Source organism: Mesoplodon bidens, assembly GCF_964165515.1.
Source record: "Mesoplodon bidens genome assembly, chromosome: 1".
Classification (NCBI taxonomy): Eukaryota; Metazoa; Chordata; class Mammalia; order Artiodactyla; family Ziphiidae; genus Mesoplodon; species Mesoplodon bidens.
The window spans coordinates 195,204,017-195,223,114 of NC_138176.1; the positions used below are offsets into that span (position 1 = coordinate 195,204,017).

A 19,098-nucleotide genomic window follows, 5' to 3' on the forward strand; every position below is an offset into this window, starting at 1 on the left:
TCAACTAGACTTAGTGCTTAGTGTAAGTGATTTTGAAAAAGGTCCAATAGAGAAATAGGGCATAGGTTTTTTCTGTAAAAATGTCACTGAATAAATATAAAGGAGATCTCTTTTTCAAATTATAAAAAGAAATTTCTCCCAACTCGTAGTCCAGAAAAACGCCAATCCGACATGGGTTTCCTGAATCCCCTGTGTTAGGTGTACTACCCCAGAGCTGAATTTGCCAGCAGCCATTGCTTGGGTATGGTGATATAGGAGCATTTCTGGGGAAAGATTCTTTACACACACCTAAGGAGCAGTCACCTAGGCCTCTTACTTCTACCTGCCAAAAATGCCTGCCAGCATCAAATCCCTCAGAACTCAGGACTTCTAGGTGAGAAGTAAATGCCTCAGGATTATGAACACAGTTTGGTTCCATCCTTCGAAATCTTGCAGTTTTCCTGTCTTGTGAAACTTTGAGACTGTGGTGAGCAGTTTCAGCATCTAGTGTCAGATGTACCTGAAATGTGCAGATCATTTTGTGGAGGCCAAAATATTGTGGGGGGAGAGTGAAAAACACCTTCTTTAATTTGTAGGAAAAGGCTGCCGGGCTCTTTAGGTTTCCATATGTGCTGTGGATCCTTTCAATGCCTGTCAGTAAATCCAGGTCAGGTTGCAACACTTACCATTTATTTCACCAAGCAGATTTTTCAACGTGGATCTGTGGCCCGATATTTGGTGTTTTTTTCCAATTATTTTATCTTGAGCATCCTTCTCTTCACTTAGTAACCTAACATGAATCTCATCATGCTCTGTTCCCAAGAAATGCTTAATGCATTCAACTTCGGAGTGCAATTCCCTCCTTTGATTGTTCACCTTCCGCACCAAATCAAATGATTTTGAGGCTTGCATTTCTAATGACTTTTCAGTATCTTCAAGCTGCTTTGTCAGGGGCTCAATGTGGGCTTTGAGCCTCGTCCTGTGACAGGCTGCAGCCTGCTCCATGGGTGCCAAGGGGTGATCGCGGTGGTCAGAGGAGACCCTGCACTGAAGACACAGCAGCTCCAGGTCCTTCACAGAACAGGCTCAGAACCTGCTTGTGCTTCTCGCACAGGGGTTTCTCTTTCTGCCATTTCCTCTTTTCCTCTGTGCTGGGAAGCTGCTTCACAAAGTCAATCGTGAGACATAACTGAGTGTTCCTTCCAAAGCCCTTGTCAGGGCAGGGCTGGAGGCAGACAGGACAGGGGAAGATGTCGTGGAGACCCTCCCAGCACTAGTGGATGCAGGGGTGACAGGAGTTGTGCCCAGTCAGTGGTCACTGCATCTCTCAGGTCATCCAGGCAGACGGGGCAGCTGGCCTCTGCTTGGAGCTGTGCCAGGGAAGATGCCAGGGCCATTGTGCAGGCAGGGTTTCTGTCTGAGGAGACTCCCTTCAGAGAAACCTGGCTCTCCAGGGGTGGGGACAAGTGAGAAGCTTCTGACCTTTCAGCCTTCTCTCTGCTCCTTCATGGCTGCCAGTAGGTTTGCCAAGATCTGCAGGGAGCTGTGGCCACTCAGGCCTATTTCTCCCCCTTCCCTTCAACCCTACAACAGCCGCCAGGAGGACTGAGAGCCCCAGTCAGTCTCTGCTTCCTTTGGCACTGTTACTTAATGGGCTGAAATCGAGCTCGCTAGGTGGTCCTCTTCTTCACAGAGAGCCACTGCTCCCAGTAGTGATGAAAATCAACAGCACAGGGACACAGTCGGCAAAATCCAGGTGTGGGCAACTCTATGACACAACTCACCAGGCTCCTTCAAGAAAATAGTAACAAGAGGGAAAATAATGTATGTTAGAGATTAAGAGCATACATACAATCAACAATATTTGACAAGGCTTTTGTTCTGAATTCAAATACATACATCCAAACAAAAAGATGGTTGCAGCCAGTTGGGATTCTGGATATCTGATGATTTTTTAAAGGTTATTAATGAAAAGACATCCTATACGTGAAAGACACAGAGTACACTATTTACATTGAAAACACTATGATATGCAGGATTTGCTTCACAGTGATGAAGAGCAGGGATGGCTGGGGGCATCACTCACTGGATGTGGACATGGGATGTTGTAGGCTAAACTGTGTGCCCCCCACAGTTCATAAGTTGAAGCTGTAACTCCCAGTACATCAGAATGGGACCCTATATAGTAATATAGTCTGTAATGTGCTGATTAAGGTAAAATGAGGCTGCTCAGGGAGGTCCTAATGCAACACTGATGGGTGTTCTTAGAAGGGGAAGAGACATCAGGGACGGGGATCCACAGAGAAAAGGCCATGTGAGATCACAGCCACGAGGAGGCCACCTGGGAGCCAAGGAGAGAGGCCTCAGGAGAAAGTGAACCTGCTGACCGTTTGGCATTCAACTTCCAGTCTCCAGAACTGGGACAATGAGTTTCTGTTGCTGAAGTCACCCTAATGTGTGGTGTTTTGTTGTGGCAGCCCTTGGAAACTGATACATTATGTTTGTTCTACTATTTTTCTATTAATTTACAATCTTAACATGTTCTATGTAAAAACACTTTTCACAAGGCTGACCAATGTTCTCAGTGTGCTCCTGTCCCAGGCAGGCCACACCAGCTTCTCTCTTCCTTCTTTGAGCCACAACTCTCCCTCTCCCTCCATCCTAAAGTGTCCACATCGCTTCAGTCTCTATCTCCAAGGGAAATTTAGAGATTACAGCAGACTCAAAAGGCGTACCAACCTGGGAATGTAAGTTGGAGTAGCCAATATGCAAAACAGCATGGAGTTTCCTCAAAAAAACTAAAAATGGAAGTGCCATATGATCCAGCAATGTCTTTTCTAGGCACATATTGAACAAAACTATAATTCAAAGTGATACATGTATCCCTATTTTCATAGCAGTGCTATTCACAATCCCCAAAACATGGAAGAAACCAAAATGTCCATCAACAGAGGAATGGATAAAGAAGATGTAGCACATGTATACAGTGGAATACTACTCATCCATTGAAAAGAACAAAATAATGCCTTTTGCAGCAACATGGATGGAACTTGAGATTATCATACTAAGTAAGTCAGTAAGAGAAAGACAAATGCCATATAATATCACTTACATGTATAATCTAAAATATGACACAAATTAACCTACCTATGAAACAGAAACAGACTCACAGACATACAAAACAAACTTGTGGTTCTAAAGGGGGAGGGAGGGGGTGGCAGAGGGACAGAGTGGGAGTTTGGGGTTAGCAGATGCAAACTATTGTATATGGAATGGGTAAACAACAAGGTCCTACTGTACAACACACGGAACTATATTCAATATCCTGTTATAAACCATAATGGAAAAGAATATAAAAAAGAATGTATGTATATGTAATGTGAATTACTCAGCTATACAGCTGAAATTAACAAACTATTGTAAATCAACTCTACTTCAATTAAAAAAAAAAGACGTACCACCGTTACAAGTAATTGATGTGAGTTGGCTGCAAGTTCAAACACATGAAAATAATACTATGATTCTGAGACAGGAAGACAAGAGCACAGCCATTCTGGAAAAAGACCTAGGAATGGCCTTGGGCAAAACAGGCACTGCAGGCTAAAGAACCAACTCCCTGGGGTCTGATTCCCAAAAGGAAAAAAAAAAAAAAAAGAAGAAACAGGGCTTAAAAGATTGACCTTCTCTCTATTACGATAAAGCAAATGTCACAGGTGATTACAGTATAAAAAGAAACTGTGTGTATATATGTCCTTATGATAGCCAGCAAATATTTATCTTCCATAAAGTAACCACACAGGTACATACATAAAACCTTAACTAAGGAGCCCATATATTGAGAAGAAAATGGAACAGCAGTGAGCAGGGTGCCTGGCACATAGCAGGTCCATCCCACAGGAGCCCCTAGGACTTGCCCACACCTCCCGCAGGTATGGTCCAGGTGACAGGCAGATTCCAAGTCACACCCACACCCACAACTGGGGCTTCCTTCCCCCTACTGCATCTTCCTCTGAATGCATGGAATTTCCCACTCTGCAGGCCAGAGAGTCTGTTCCAAATGAATCCAATGAGAACCTCCTGCCCTCTAGTACCTCCCAGACCATCCTGTCTTGGCCCTTCTCCATCAGAGTGTGGTCACCCAGTGTCCCCTGGGCAGCTATGTTGTCCCTGCTCAGGCCCACCTGAGATTCTGGCCCCAAGTCCATGCTCACCTGTCCATGCTTCTCAGTCTTGGCTCTGCGCTGCAGGAGCTGCTCTGTGTCCTCAAGGCCTTGGGGGCATCCTGGCTCCACCCACTGGGGCTCTGGGCTTCTTCCTCACAGAGCAGAAGGTCTTCCTTGATCCAGGTCTTGATCCAGGTCTCAAGGCATGACACAGCCCACCTTCTCTGTTCACTGCTGGGGTCAGAATCTGGCCCCTTGGGCCTTAAAAGCCTGAAGGGAGACTCCTTTCCTTTATCCCATTAGACAGACTGCAGATGCAATCAGCCTGGGAAATTACAGGCTGCTGATGACACCTCTCATCTTCCCCTCTGATTGAATCTTCTGTCCAGCGAGTAGCAGACTCTCCCCCTTAATCCCCTTTCTCTAATTCTATCAGTGGTATAGTTTCTGGCTCCTTGGAATACTTTTTTTTCCCCCAGAAGGCCATAAGTTTATTTTTTCCAGTTTTATTGAGATATATTTGACATATAATATCCTATAACTTTAAGGTATACAATATAAGAATTTGATATATGTATATATTGTGAAATGATCACCACAATAAGTTTAGCTAACATTTATCACCTCAGATAGTTAGAATTTTTATTTTTACTTGTGATAAGAACTTTTAAGATCTACCGTTCTAGCAACTTTCAAATATACAATACAGGCCCACAGGCTGCCTTCCCTGGGCAGGGGTGCTGGACCCAGCTGGGTTGAGGGCACTGATATGCAGTTCCCTTCCCACTGGCTGTCCTGCTTGGGTGCCAAGTTCCATACGGGATTTCATGGATCGGTAGTTCTGCAGGCTGGGGAATCTGACACCAAGGAGCTGGAAGATTCAGTGTCTGAATCAAAGTACCAATAAAATGATGTCCCGTGAAAGCTGAAAGTCTCCATGTGAATATGACGGACAGACAGTGCATCTTCATTCAGTGAGCAGTTCTGAGCACCTGCCACACCAGGTGTGTGCTGGTTGCTGGAATCCCTGGCTGTTTGGGATGAGGTTCCTGCCCACGAGAAGTTAAGAATCAGGAGGCAGGTGGAGTTAAGATGGTGGAGTAAGAGGACGTGAAGTTTGCATCTCCCCACAAGTACAACAAGAATGCATCAGAGCAATTCTTGCAGAGCACCTAATGGGTGCCGGTAGGGGACCTAAGGCACAGAAGAGGACAGGACAAATCCCCACATGACCAGGGTCTTTGTTCCAAGGCCAGGGGTCAGGCCTGATCTCCTGTGGTGGGAGCTCTGAGTCCAAGCTGCTGGGCTAACATAGAACTTCAGGCCCCAAGGAATATTCATTGGGGTCAGATTTCCCAGAGGTCTTCATATCAGTACCAAGACCTGGCTCCACCTAACTGCCTGCAAACTCCAGTGCTGGACGCCTCAGTCCAAACAACCAGCAAGACAGGAACACAGCCCCACCCGTCAGAAAAAAAAAAAAGAGACTATAGAAAAATATGGTACAGATGAAAGAGCAAGGTAAACACCTACAAGTCCAAATAAATGAAGAGGAAATAGGCAACTTACCTGAAAAAGAATTCAGAGTAATGACAGTAAACATGATCCAAAATCTCAGAAATGGAATGGAGGCATGGATTGAGAAAATAAAAGAAATGTTTAACAAAGACAAAGAACTAAAGAAAAGACAGTGATAAACAACACAATAGTTGAAATGAAAAATACACTAAAAGGAATCAATAGCAGAATAACTGAGGCAGCATAATGATTAAGTGAGCTGGAAGATAGAATGGTGGAAATTACTGCCAAGGAGCAGAATAAAGAAAAAAGAATGAAAAGAAATGACAGTCTCAGAGACTTCTGGGACAACATTAAATAGACCAACTTTCAAATTATAGGGGTCCCAGAAGAAGAAGAAAAAGATAAAGGGTCTGAGAAAATATTTGAAGAGATTACAGTCAAAAACTTCCCTAACACGAGAAAGGAAATAGTCAGTCAAGTCCAGGAAGAACAGAGAGTCCCATACAGGATAAACCTAAGGAGAAACATGCCAAGACACATATTAATCAAACTAATAAAAACTAAATACAAAGAAAAAAATATGAAAAGCAGCAAGGGAAAAGCAAAAAAGAACATAGAAGGGAATCCTCATAAGGTTATCAACTGATTTTTCAGCAGAAACTCTGCAGGCCAGGAGGGAGTGGCAGGATATATTTAAAGTGATAAAAGGGAAAAACTTACAACCAAGATGACTCTACCCAGCAAGGATCTCATTCAGATTCGATGAGAAATCCAAAGCTTTACAGACAAGCAAAAACTAAGAGAATTCAGCACCACCAAACCAGATCTACAGCAAATGCTAGAGGAACTTCTCTGAAAGGGAAACACAAGAGGAGAAAAAGACCTACAAAAACAAACCCCAAACAATTAAGAAAATGGTAATAGGAACACACATATTGATAATTACCTTAAATATAAATGGATTAAATGCTCCAACCAAAAGACACAGAATGGATACATTCTGGCTGAATAGATACAAAAAGAAGACCTGTATATATGTTGTCTACAAGAGACCCACTTCAGGCCTAGGGACACATACAGACTGAAAGTGGGGAGAGGGAAAAAGATATTCCATGCAAATGGAAATCAAAAGAAAGTTGGAGCAGCAATACTAATATCAGACAAAATAGGCTTTAAAATAAAGACTGTTACAAGAGACAAAGAAGGATGCTACATACTGATTAAGGGATCAGCAAAGAAGAAGATATAACAATTGTAAATACATATGCAGCCAGCACAGAAGCACCTCAATATATAAGGCAAATATTAACAGACATGAAAGGAAAACTTGACTGTAACACAATAATAGTGGGGGACTTTAGCACCCTGCTTACATCAATGGACATGTCATCCAGACAGAAACTCCATAAGGAAACACAAGCCTTAAATGACACAATAGACCCGATAGATTTAATTGATATTTACAGGACATTCCATCCGAAAGCACCATAATACACTTTTTTCTCAAGTGCACATGGAACATTCTCCAGGATAGATCACATCTTGGGTCACAAATCAACCCTAGTAAATTTAAGAAAATTGAAATCATATCAAGCATCTTTTCTGACCACAATGCTATGAGATTAGAAGTCAACTACAGGAAAAATAAAACCCCCCACACACGTAGAGGTTAAACAATATGCTACTAAATAACCAGGAGATCACTGAAGAAGTCAAAGAGGAAATCAAAAAATACACAGAAACAAATGACAACAAAAGCACCATGACCCAAAACCTGTGTGGTGCAGCAAAAGCAGTTCTAAGAGGGAAGCTTATATCAATACAATCCTACCTCAAGAAACAAGAAACATCCCAAATAAACAATGTAACATTACACCTAAAGCAACTAGAGAAAGAATAAACAAAACCCAAAGTTAGAATGAAGGAAACTGTAAAAATCAGAGCAGAAATAAATGATATAGAAATGAAGAAAACAATAGCAAAGATCAATAAAACTAAAACCTGGTTCTTTGCGAAGAGGAAAAAAAAATGATAAACCTTTAGCCAGACTCATCAAGAAAAAAAGGGAGAGGGTTCAAATCAGTGAATTAGAAATGAAAAAGAAAAATTACAATGGACATTGCAGAACTACAAAGGATCATAAGAGACTACTACAAGCAACACTATGCCAAAAAAATAGACAACCTGGAAGAAATGGACAAATTCTTAGTAAGGTACAACCTTCTGAGATTGAGCCAGGACGAAACAGAAAATATAAACTGACGAATCACAAGGAATGAAATTGAAATTGTGATAAAAAATCTTCCAACAAACAAAAGTCCAGGACCAGATGGATTCACAGGTGAATTCTATTAAAACATTTAAAGAGCTAACACCCATCCTTCTCAAAGTCTTCCATAAAATTACAGAGAAAGCTTGGAAAAACTCCCAAGCTCATTCTACCAGGCCACCATGTCCCGGATACCAAAACCAGGCAAAGATATTACAAAAAAAGAAAATTACAGACCAATATCACTGATGAATATAGATACAAACATTCTCAACAAAATACTAGCAAACAGAATCTAACAACACATTAAAAGGATCATACAACATGATCAAGTGAGATTTATCCCAAGGATGCAATGATTCTTCAATATATGCAAATCAATCAATGTGATACACCATATTAACAAACTGAAGAATAAAAACCATATGATCATCTCAACAGATGCAGAAAAATGTTTGGACAAAATTCAACACATATTTATGATAAAAACTCTCCAGAAAGTGGGCATAGAGGGAACCTACCTCAACATAATAAAGGCCATATATGAGAAACACACAGCAAACATCATTCTCAATGGTGAAAAACTGAAAGCATTTCCTCTAAGATCAGGAACAAGACAAGGATGTTAACTCTCACCACTATTATTCAACATAGTTTTGAAAGTCCCTGCCATGGCAGTCAGAAAAGAAAAAAAACAAACGGAATCCAAATTGGAAAAGAAGAAGTAAAACTGTCACTGCTTGCCAATGACATGATACTATACATAGAAAATCCTAAAGATGCCACCAGAAAACTACTAGAGCTCATCAATGAATATGATAAAGTTGCAGGATACAAAATTAATGCACAGAAATCTCTTGCATTCCTATACACTAACAACAAAATATCAGAAAGAGAAATTAAGGAAACAATCACATTTACTATTACCACAAAAAGGATACCTAGGAATTAACCTACATAAAGGGGCAAAATTCCTGTACTCAGAATACTATAAGTTACAGATGAAAGAAATCAAAGATGACACAAACAGTTGGAGAGATATACCATGTTCTTGGATTGGAAGAATGAATATTGTGAAAGTGACTATACTACCCAAAGCTGACTCAACTGCATAAAGGTTCAATGCAGTCCCTATCAAATTACTGTGGCATTTTTCACAGAACTAGAACAAAATATCTTAAAATTTGTATGGAGATACAAAAGACCTCGAATAGCCAAAGCAATCTTGAGAAAGAAAAACGGAGCTGGAGGAATCAGGCTTCCTGACTTCAGACTATACTACAAAGGTACAGTAATCAAGACAGCATGGTACTGGTGCAAAAACAGAAATATAGATCAATGGAACAGGATAGAAAGCCCAGATATAAACCCATGCATCTATGGTCACCTAATCTATGACAAAGGAGACACGAATATATTGACACAATGGAGAAAAGACAGTCTCTTCAATATGTAGTCCTGGGAAAACTGGACAGCTACATGTAAAAGAATGAAATTAGAACACACGCTAACCCCATACACAGAAAATAAACTCAAAATGGATTAATGACCTAAAGGTAAGCCCGGACACTATAAAACTCTTACAGGAAAACATAGGCAGAACACTCTTTGACATAGATCCCAGCAAGATCTTTTTTGACTCACATCCTAGACTAATGAAAATAAAAACAAAAATAACCAAATGGGACCTCAGTAAAATTAAAAGGTTTGTACAGCAAAGGAAACCATAAACAAGACAAAAATACAACCTTCAGAATGGGAGAAAATATTTGCAAAGGAAACAACTGACAAGGGATTAATCTCCAAAATATACAAACAGCTCATGCAGCTCAGGGTCAAGAAAACAAACAACTCAGTCAAAAAACGGGTGGGGCTTCCCTGGTGGCGCAGTGGTTGGGGGTCCGCCTGCCGGTGCAGGGGACACGGGTTTGTGCCCCGGTACGGGAGGATCCCGCGTGCCGCGGAGCGGCTGGGCCCGTGAGCCATGGCCGCTGGGCCTGCGCGTCCGGAGCCTGTGCTCCGCAATGGGAGGGGCCACAACAGTGAGAGGCCCGTGTACCGCAAAAAAAAAAAAAAAAAAAAAAAAGGGTGGAGCGTGACGTAGCTGTTTTTTCTCGGCTAGGTCTGCTGCAACGGACGGAGGCCGGCTGAGCTGCGGTGTTCGGAGCTGCGGTTCTTGGCGAGATTTAGCGTTGCCCGTCCTCAGCCATTTCACCGATAATCAGCGGATCACTTTGCCAAGTGCCGGGAAGAAGAAAGGAATTCGGAAGGAGACTCTCGGCTCCCGGCCGCCTTGCTCTGAGTGGCTTCCTTTTCCGCTCGCGCCTGTCCGGAGAAACTGGACTTACAACCGTCACTGGATTATGCTTGTCTCTACAGTTGACGGTGATCCCTATCCTCCTGTTGAGGAACCAGTTGCTACTGCTTATCCCAAAGCAAGCAAGAAAAAGGATAAGGCCAAAGAGAAAAAGTTTATATGGAACCATGGAATTACTCCGCCTCTAAAAAATGTCAGAAAGAGAAGGTTCCGTAAGACAGTAAAGAAGAAGTATTTTGAGTCTCCAGATGTGGAAAAAGAAGTAAAGCGGTTGCTGAGAGCAGATGCTGAAGCTGTCAGTACCCGTTGGGAAATAATTACTGAAGATGAAACAAAAGAAGCAGAAAATCAAGGCCTTGATATCTCTTCCCCAGGAATGTCTGGCCACAGGCAGGGCCATGACTCATTAGAACATGATGAGCTTCGGGAGCTATTCAATGACCTCAGCAGCAGCAGTGAAGATGAAGATGAGACACAGCATCAAGATGAAGAAGGTATAAACATCATGGACACTGAGGAAGATCTGGAAAGGCAGCTACAGGACAAGCTAAATGAGTCAGATGAACACCAGCAAGAAAACGAGGGAACTAATCAGCTGGTTATGGGAATTCAGAAACAGATTGATAACATGAAAGGCAAGCTCCAAGAGACCCAGGACAGGGCAAAGCGACAGGAGGATCTCATCCTGAAAGTGGAAAACCTGGCTCTCAAGAACAGATTTCAGGATGTGCTGGATGAACTGAAACAAAAGGAAGAGCGAGAAAAGGAGCAGCTCAGCTCTTTGCAAGAAGAGCTAGAATCACTCCTAGAGAAGTGAGGAGAGTTTTGATACTGAATTTCATTCCTGACAGTGGTCAGCCTTGAAAGAAAAACTTTGTTTTCATCACCTGGACTAGATAGTAAAACTTTGCAGTAGTTCCCAATTTCCTCCACTGCCTTCTATTGGATTTGTCTTATAACTGTGAATTTCTATCTCATTTGTTTTTTGGAACCACTTTGGTGGGTGTTTGTCCTGTAGTAAGTAGGAATGTATAGACAGATAAATGTAGGGAAGTTGTAGGATTAGTGGAGTGAACAGTTCAGTTTGGTAATTAATCACAGCTTCACTGCAGGACTTTGCTTCTGTTTCTCCGTTTACCAGAAGCTGCCATTGCTACTCTGTGATGCCATCTGAGATAAATTAGTAGAGTCTAGTTTGGTGGCAGTGAAGTTTGTTTACATATGTTTTCCCATGCTGTAGCTATTTTCCCAGTTATTCAAAGCAGTTTTCCACATTTTGCATTGCAAATCATTTCATAAGGTTGTTTTAACAATAAATAAAAGCAAGTAATTTTCACCTTAAAAAAAAATGCGTGGACGGCCTAAATAGATATTTCTCCAAAGAAGATATACAGATGGCCAACAAACACATGAAAAGATGCTCAACATCACTAATTATTAGAGAAATGTAAATCAAAACTGCAATGAGGTATCACCTCACACCAGTCAGAATGGCCATCATCAAAAATATCAATAAACCTATAAACAATAAATGGATGTGGAGAAAAAGGAACCCTATTACACTGTTGGTGGGAATGTAAGTTGATACAGTCTCTATGGAGAATAGTATGGAGGTTCCTTAAATAACTAAAAATATCACTACTCTATGACCCAGTAATCCCACTACTGGGCATATACCCTGAGAAAACCATATTTCTAAAAGACACATGCCCAGTGTTCACTGCAGCCCTATTTACACTAGCCAGGACACGGAAGCAACCTAAATGTCCATCGACGGATGAATGGATAAAGATGTGGCACATATGTACAATGGAATACTACTCAGACATAAAAAGGAACAAAATTGTGCTATTTGCAGAGATGTGGATGGACATAGAGGTTGCCATACAGAGTTAAGTAAGTCAGAAAGAGAAAAACAAATATCATATATTATTGCATATAATTGGAATCTAGAAAAATGGCACAGATGAACTTATTTGCAAAGCAGAAATAGAGACACAGATGCAGAGAACAAATGTATGGAAACCAAGGGGGGGAGGGGGTGGGTGGGATGAATCAGGAGATTGGGACTGACTCATATACACTACTATGTATAAAATAGATAACTAATGAGAACCTGCTGTATAGCACAGGGAACTCTACTCAATGCTCTGTGGTGACCTAAATGGGAAGAAAATCCAAAAAAGAGGGGATATATGTATACATATAGCTGATGCACTTCACTGTACAGCAGAAACTAACACAACATTGTAAAGCAACTATGCTAAAACAAAAAAAGAATCTAGAGGCAGTGAAAGACAATTTCACACACACAAAAATACAATAGTGTTGACTATAGTCAGGCCACCACTTTATATTAAACTATATTGCCCAGGACTCATACAAGTTCTCCTTGACATTTGGTAGCAGCTGAATCATAGTTTAAAATAGTCTGAACTTAACCTCTGAGCTTTTATGGTAGGAAGAAATTCAGCATTGTCTGGAAGCTAAAGTGAATGCCCTATAGATCATTTCCACATATGAATTTCCTTTGTTCAAAACAAATCCATATTCATTCCAATGATTTCCCCTTCATTCGTTTCAAACTCCCAAGCAGAAAAGATGGAAGTTTCCTCTCATAAATTGCAGTTTTAACTCATAAGCCTTGAATACCAAACTTCCTACAACTAGTTGAAAAAGACACAGCATTTATGTATCACATTACCTATCCATAGATTTTCAAATTAGAAATTATCTGACTTTTGTAGAATATAACTATGAGAAAGGTTAGCTTCATTTTCCACAACAAAGATAGAGCCAGAGGGTTGTTCTAGTTAATGAGCCTGAGATCCATGAATTAGGGCCCAAGGAAGCACTCGGAGAGTTGAGGAATAGAATAGAATCCCAGAGGGGCCGAATTTAAAACAAAATAACCCTTTGGAGGAGTGTCTCAACATGAAGCCTTGTGTTAAGCACAAGATCCAAGCCATCAGCTCATGGTCACTCCATACCAAGCCTGATATCTGATATTCTGAATTGATGATGAATTCCTCTAAGGGAGTGTGGGGAGCCTCGCCTGGAGATTGGATGGACTCAGGGTGTTTAGTTCATGTGCCCGGCAGAGTGGAGACAGGTTTATAGTTCCTGTCCCGTCTTCCCTTCATTGCCCTTCACTCTGTTGCTTCTGCCCATCAGATGTTCTCATTCCTCTCCTCCTCATGCCTTTCATTTCCCCCATCAAATGTAAATTAATGGGCTTATTGTCTTTATTGAATCAATTTTAATCTTCTGAAATAACATCTCTCCTTTTCTTCTAACCAGACCATACCCATTCTTCTCGGACCTTCCTGAATTCTCTCTCCTTCAAAAAGCCTTTTATGACTGTCATTCAGCCTTTTCTTCCTCTTTTCCTTTTTCTCTGAATATCTATTGTTCTTAAAATCAAAGCACAAAATTTCATGCCTAACTGTTCTGAATTTTTTTAAATAAGGAATTTGGTGCATCTCTTTAATGAGCTATCAGTTTTCTTCAGACAGGGACCATGTCCTATACATTTTTCACTTGTTGAACTGGGTTTAGCTGGGCATAAAGCAGGTACTAAAAACCTATTGACTAATTATATTGCTTTCTCTTTTCTTCCTGTCAGGATTGTGCTGTACTATTTGAGGTTTTTAGTACAGTGGCTTTTGGGAAAATGTCACTGTTACAGCATGGGTCTTTCCAAATGCATTAAAATAAGACACAGTGCAAATGGATTCTAGTAATATGACAAGTGAATTCTAAGTTTTATTCATTTCACTTATGTGAAATCAGATTCCTAAGTGTTCATTTCACTTATGTGAAATCACACCATTTTCTAAAATAATGATTAATAATTATAAATATATTTCAAGGTACAGGTGATTTCCATGTCTATTTTATTTTTATTTATTTTGCTTGTTGAATTATTTTTTAAATTTTTTTATTTTTTAACTTTTTATTTTACACTGGAGTATAGCCGATTAACAGTGTGATACTTTCATGTGCAAAGCAAAGCGACTCAGCCATACAAATATATAGATATCCATACTCCCCCAAACTCCCCTGCCATCCAGGCTTCCACATAACATTGAACGGAGCTCCCTGTGCTATACAGTAGGTCCTTGTTGGTTACCCATTTTAAATATAGCTGTTCCTTGGAATACATTGAAAAGTCCTCATTTTTCTTATCTAAAGTGAAATTGCTGAACATTCTTGGCCTGTCCCTTCAGAGGTTATTTGAATTCCATCTGCCCCTTAAAGGAGGTGTTTCCCAAATGTATCCTAACCTCCGTTTCTGGATTTCCAGAGCCCTTCTGCAGTTCTCAACCTCTCAGGCCCTCAGGCAGCAGACAAGCTCTCTCCTTGAGGTGCAGCTGCACCTCTCCTTCAGGAGGTGAGGGCTTTGTGGGAGTGTTGTAGCAGGTGGGCGAGGGGCTGTCATGGGGCAGCCACCAGGACAGGTTTAGGGACAGGCTTCCCTGGATGGAATGAAATAGAAGTTGGCCTTGAGGAGGCCTGGAATGAACTTTAAATACATTTCCCTGGAACTCCGTATGTTTTGTAAGTTCCGAAGTAATCCTGAATCTCCACTTCCAGATTTGAGCTTTCTCACATCTTTATATTCATAGAAGACTAAGGATCTTCGTATTAATATATAATGAATGCCTGCATGATGTCCCGTTCATTGATGGCTCAATCATTCCTATGTTAATCCATCACACCTGTCCTCAGTATCCCCTGTCACTAGGACCCCAGCACACTCCCCACAAGCAGGCAGTTATGGTGCTCACGGAGGGAGATGGGTCTCAGGTGAAGGTGCTGCTCTTGTCTCCCTGAGGATAGCCATCTACTCCCAGGAGAGCAGAAAGCTTTTCTTAAACAGGAGCACATATGCCTGCACTCCAGAAACATCTTCCTTCAAACGTTGAAGGGTAAAATCATGGGATGTGCGTTACAGAAAAGCCTTCCCAGGTAGAATGGTCACATGGGGACCTCCTTTCCTCTGTTTCCCTTTCTAGAGGAATCCTGCTTAATGGCTTTTTGATGAACCTTTCCAAGTAGCCTACATATAAAACCCAACGTTTATATGACGTATACTTTATGTGTATAGAACCTTCCCCTGGGTATATTTGCAATGAGGGCAATCTATCTCATCTTAAATGCTTATTTTCCACTTATTTTTGTCCTATATCAGCACATCGACTTCATTGTTTTAAGATGTGTTGTCAAGGACAACTCAGGAAATAGTTTAAATAGGCACTTTTATGAAGCGCCTACAAGCTATCCACTCCTCTAAAATAATGTTTCCAGTGATGATTTGCCTCTCTAGTTTGGTCCCTGAACATAGGTAAACAAAGTAAAATGTAAAATCATAGTTGATTATTAAAATAGTGTTTTTGTGGATTTTATTCGGGATTTCATTGAGGCAGCAATCCAAATTGGAGAGACATGAAACTTTTAGTGTGAGTCATCCAATCCATGCAGGTGGGGTACACTCTTACATTTATAAAGGTCTTCCTTAATCTCTTTCATTACATGGTTATGATTTTGTTCATACAACTTCTGCATTTCATGTCTAGATTCATTCAAATGTATTTTACATGTTGATGCAATTGTAAAAGATTCACTTTCAACACTATATTTTTGTTTCTCACATGTGGATATACTTAAAATATGTATTAATACTTTATACAATAATCTTGCTAAAATCCCCTCTAGGCTATATCATTTCTCTTCAGGTTCTTCGAGTTTCATAACAGACCGTTTTATCTTTTGCAAATAATGACAGTTTTCTTTCTTTCAGTGTTTAAGACTTTTTCAGCATCTCCTTACTGAGCTGGTAGACCCTCTGGTGGGGACTTTACACTTGAGCACCAAGGCGTCGGCACCTTAACCTACTGATCAATCATAGCATCACCAAACGGGAGCAACTACACATTATGTGTACAGTTATTTGCTGGTGTTTTTGAGCTACTCTGCATCACCTATAAATCATCTAACCACAAAACATTGCATCTGAATTGGATGATCATTTGTAGCATCCTTTCACTTTATGGTAAATGTAGGGAATAGAGGAGGAATATGTTAATGACCTTAAAAGAAACAGCACTTGAATGTGGGAAATTGTACAGGTCAATGAGTCAATGCTGGCATAAAAAAAAAAAATGAATAGAGTTGAAAATGAAAAAAAAAATCCTAAATGTGAAACACGAAAGTTCTTTGGATCCACATTGAATAAACCAACATAAAAAAAGACATTTATGAGGCAGTTGGGGAATTTTGACTATAAAGTATTAAATGATATCAAGGCATTGTTGCTTGTTTTCTAGGTATTATAAAGGTTTTAATAAAAAAGGTCCACATTTTTAGTGGGGTATGATGTATACAAGTATGAAAGCAACCATAAAGGGAAGAAAAAAGATGAGTTAACAAAATATTGATAAATGTTGAATGTGGGTTGATGGTACTATTTTTTAATGCAATTGTGTCTGCTTCTCTGTATCTTTGAAATTTTTCATAATAATTAATTTTGAAGTATACTGAAAAGTACAAACTAACTTGAGCCGCATGAAGAATGATTCTGGGGTACCTCAAAATTATCTGTAACACTAATTTTTTTCTTAATATAAAATATTGAATCAAATATGACAAAATATAGCAGGCATTAGTAATACATGAATTAGTTATGCATGAATTTGGCAAGAAATTGTTTATGAAGGAAAAATCAGTAATACATATCCTATCTTTAAGATTTTGACATTTTGTTCATCATGGACATTTTGCTTTAATTTTGACTTTTTTTTTTTTTTCTCGTTACGCGGGCCTCTCACTGTTGTGGCCTCTCCCGTTGCGGAGCACAGGCACCGGACGCGCAGGCCCAGCGGCCATGGCTCACGGGCCCAGCTGCTCCGCGGCGTGTGGGATCTTCGCGGACCGGGGCACGACCCCATGTCCCCTGCATCGGCAGGTGGACTGTCAACCACTGCGCCACCAGGGGAGCCCTAATTTTGACTTTTAAAAATACTTAAAGTAGTATTGGTCTTGATCCCTGTGTGTTTTGGCACCCCTTAAATTGTGCACCTGAGATGAGTCCCATGTTTTCCTCCCTGTAGACCCAGTCCTGCCACTCAACACATGGAGCTGAGCTGGAGCCGTGGCTTGAGAGCAGCGATTCTGGACACATGAGAATCTTGTTTTTCATAACTATGAGCCCACCTTCCCCAGTGCAACCCCTACACTGAGGGAACCTGGCTCAGCCTTCTCTTCCCACAAGATCTATCTCTCCTCTGTCCCTGTCAACACTCTCAAGCCAAAGGGATGGGAACCACTTTTATTTAGCACCTGGGCTCACTACTCTCCGCAAGGGAGGACACAGCATGGGGAACCCTCTAGCATTTCAGGGAGGGGGTGTTATTTTGGTGGTGTTGTGTTATGGGGTTTAGGAAAAGGCTAAGGAAGAAGGACATTGCTCTGATAAGATATTGCCAGTAGGGGATTCATTCTGTGACGGGGTATCTTCATAAACCTCATGCAGAAGGAGGGAAGACTAGACTGAGGCTGAAGATGTGATGGGCACAGTAATAGCCGTCACTCCTATTAGCGAAGAGAGGCAGGTCCTGTCCTGGGTGTTGGGTCATTTTTGTGGTTTGAACGATGTTCATGTTTTGTCTGTGTCCAGACCTGCTTCAAGAGTAGTCTTGTGTTTGTCTTGTTGATCAAAGTCACAGAGTGGCCCTGTCGGATGATGTTGCGGTTCTGTGAAGCTGTTTACGTTCATCAGGAGAACAGCAAGACCTAGGTGAGGGTGCCGGGCCAGCTCCCATTCATGGGGGGCAGGGGTGGGCATTTCTTTCTCCAGGCTCCCCAGTTCTGAGGATCACTGGGCAGGGATGAGAAATGAATGTGCTCTGTTGCATAGCACTCTGTGGGACCAGAACACAGGTGGAGAGACGCTGGTGGAAAGTGAGAGGCAGTCAAGGGCAGAACCCCAGGGGCCACAGTCACAGAGCAGCCAGGAAGAGGAAAACAAAGCAGAAACAGCCATTGAAAGAGCACCTGCGACTGGTTGACAAAGTCCAGGTCCTGAGCCCTCAGGTCATGAAAGTGTCAATGGTGTTGGAAACAGAATCACCATGAGGAACCATCTGAGTAGAAAGGCAGGACTGAAACCTTGATGAGAGAGTGAAAGTTTGATTGTAGGGAGTTGGATTTGATGACTGTAACTCAGGCATTTATTCCAGATGAGGCCATCAAAGTTGAACACTTGACTGTTTACATCAGTTCTCTCAGGCTGGGGAGCTCCAACTAAGGTCTGCCCCTCACTAGTGTGGAAATAGCGATTGTGCCCCCAAAATGTCCAAGGGAATGAACTGCTGGGAGGGCTTTAGAGCCAAACTAGGTGAGGGACCTTATCCTGAAGAATGAAGAAGAAATGTATTTATAATTATGTGAACACTGGTAAGCAATGACTCACCTACTATGTTCAATATCGATAGAATAAAATTTATATTTTAAGGCAGGACAAGAAAATTTAAACCTAAAATTCACTCTCTCTGTCCCTTTGGGCCTCCTCCCTCTCCCCCTCATGTGCAGGGTGCCTCTGCATCACACGTAACCCACAGCTCCTAATAGATGGGAGAACCTGCTCGAACATAAATATCAATCTTTTCCCCTTTCTTTGATGCTAGCAATGTGACGTATTAAAAGAATAGCTTCTTTCCCAGCTCCGTAGGGAGTCATGGACCTTGCTGCTCACTTTGTACGTGCTTACCTTAGTGAACTTTATGTAACATATCCATATGTTATTTATTTATTTATTTTTTATTGCCCCCCCAGAAGTCAAGGGGTTC

General features: G+C 41.3%; 1 pseudogene across 1 annotated transcript; it reads right to left on the minus strand.

The window, feature by feature from the left end:
* Positions 1 to 1,376, minus strand: LOC308604776 (tripartite motif-containing protein 60-like; annotated as a pseudogene). The gene is made up of 2 exons: positions 678 to 1,376; positions 1 to 630 (listed from the first exon to the last, which is right to left on the minus strand). The product of its transcript is annotated as a tripartite motif-containing protein 60-like (transcript).
* Between the last annotated feature and the right edge of the window lie 17,722 nt (positions 1,377 to 19,098).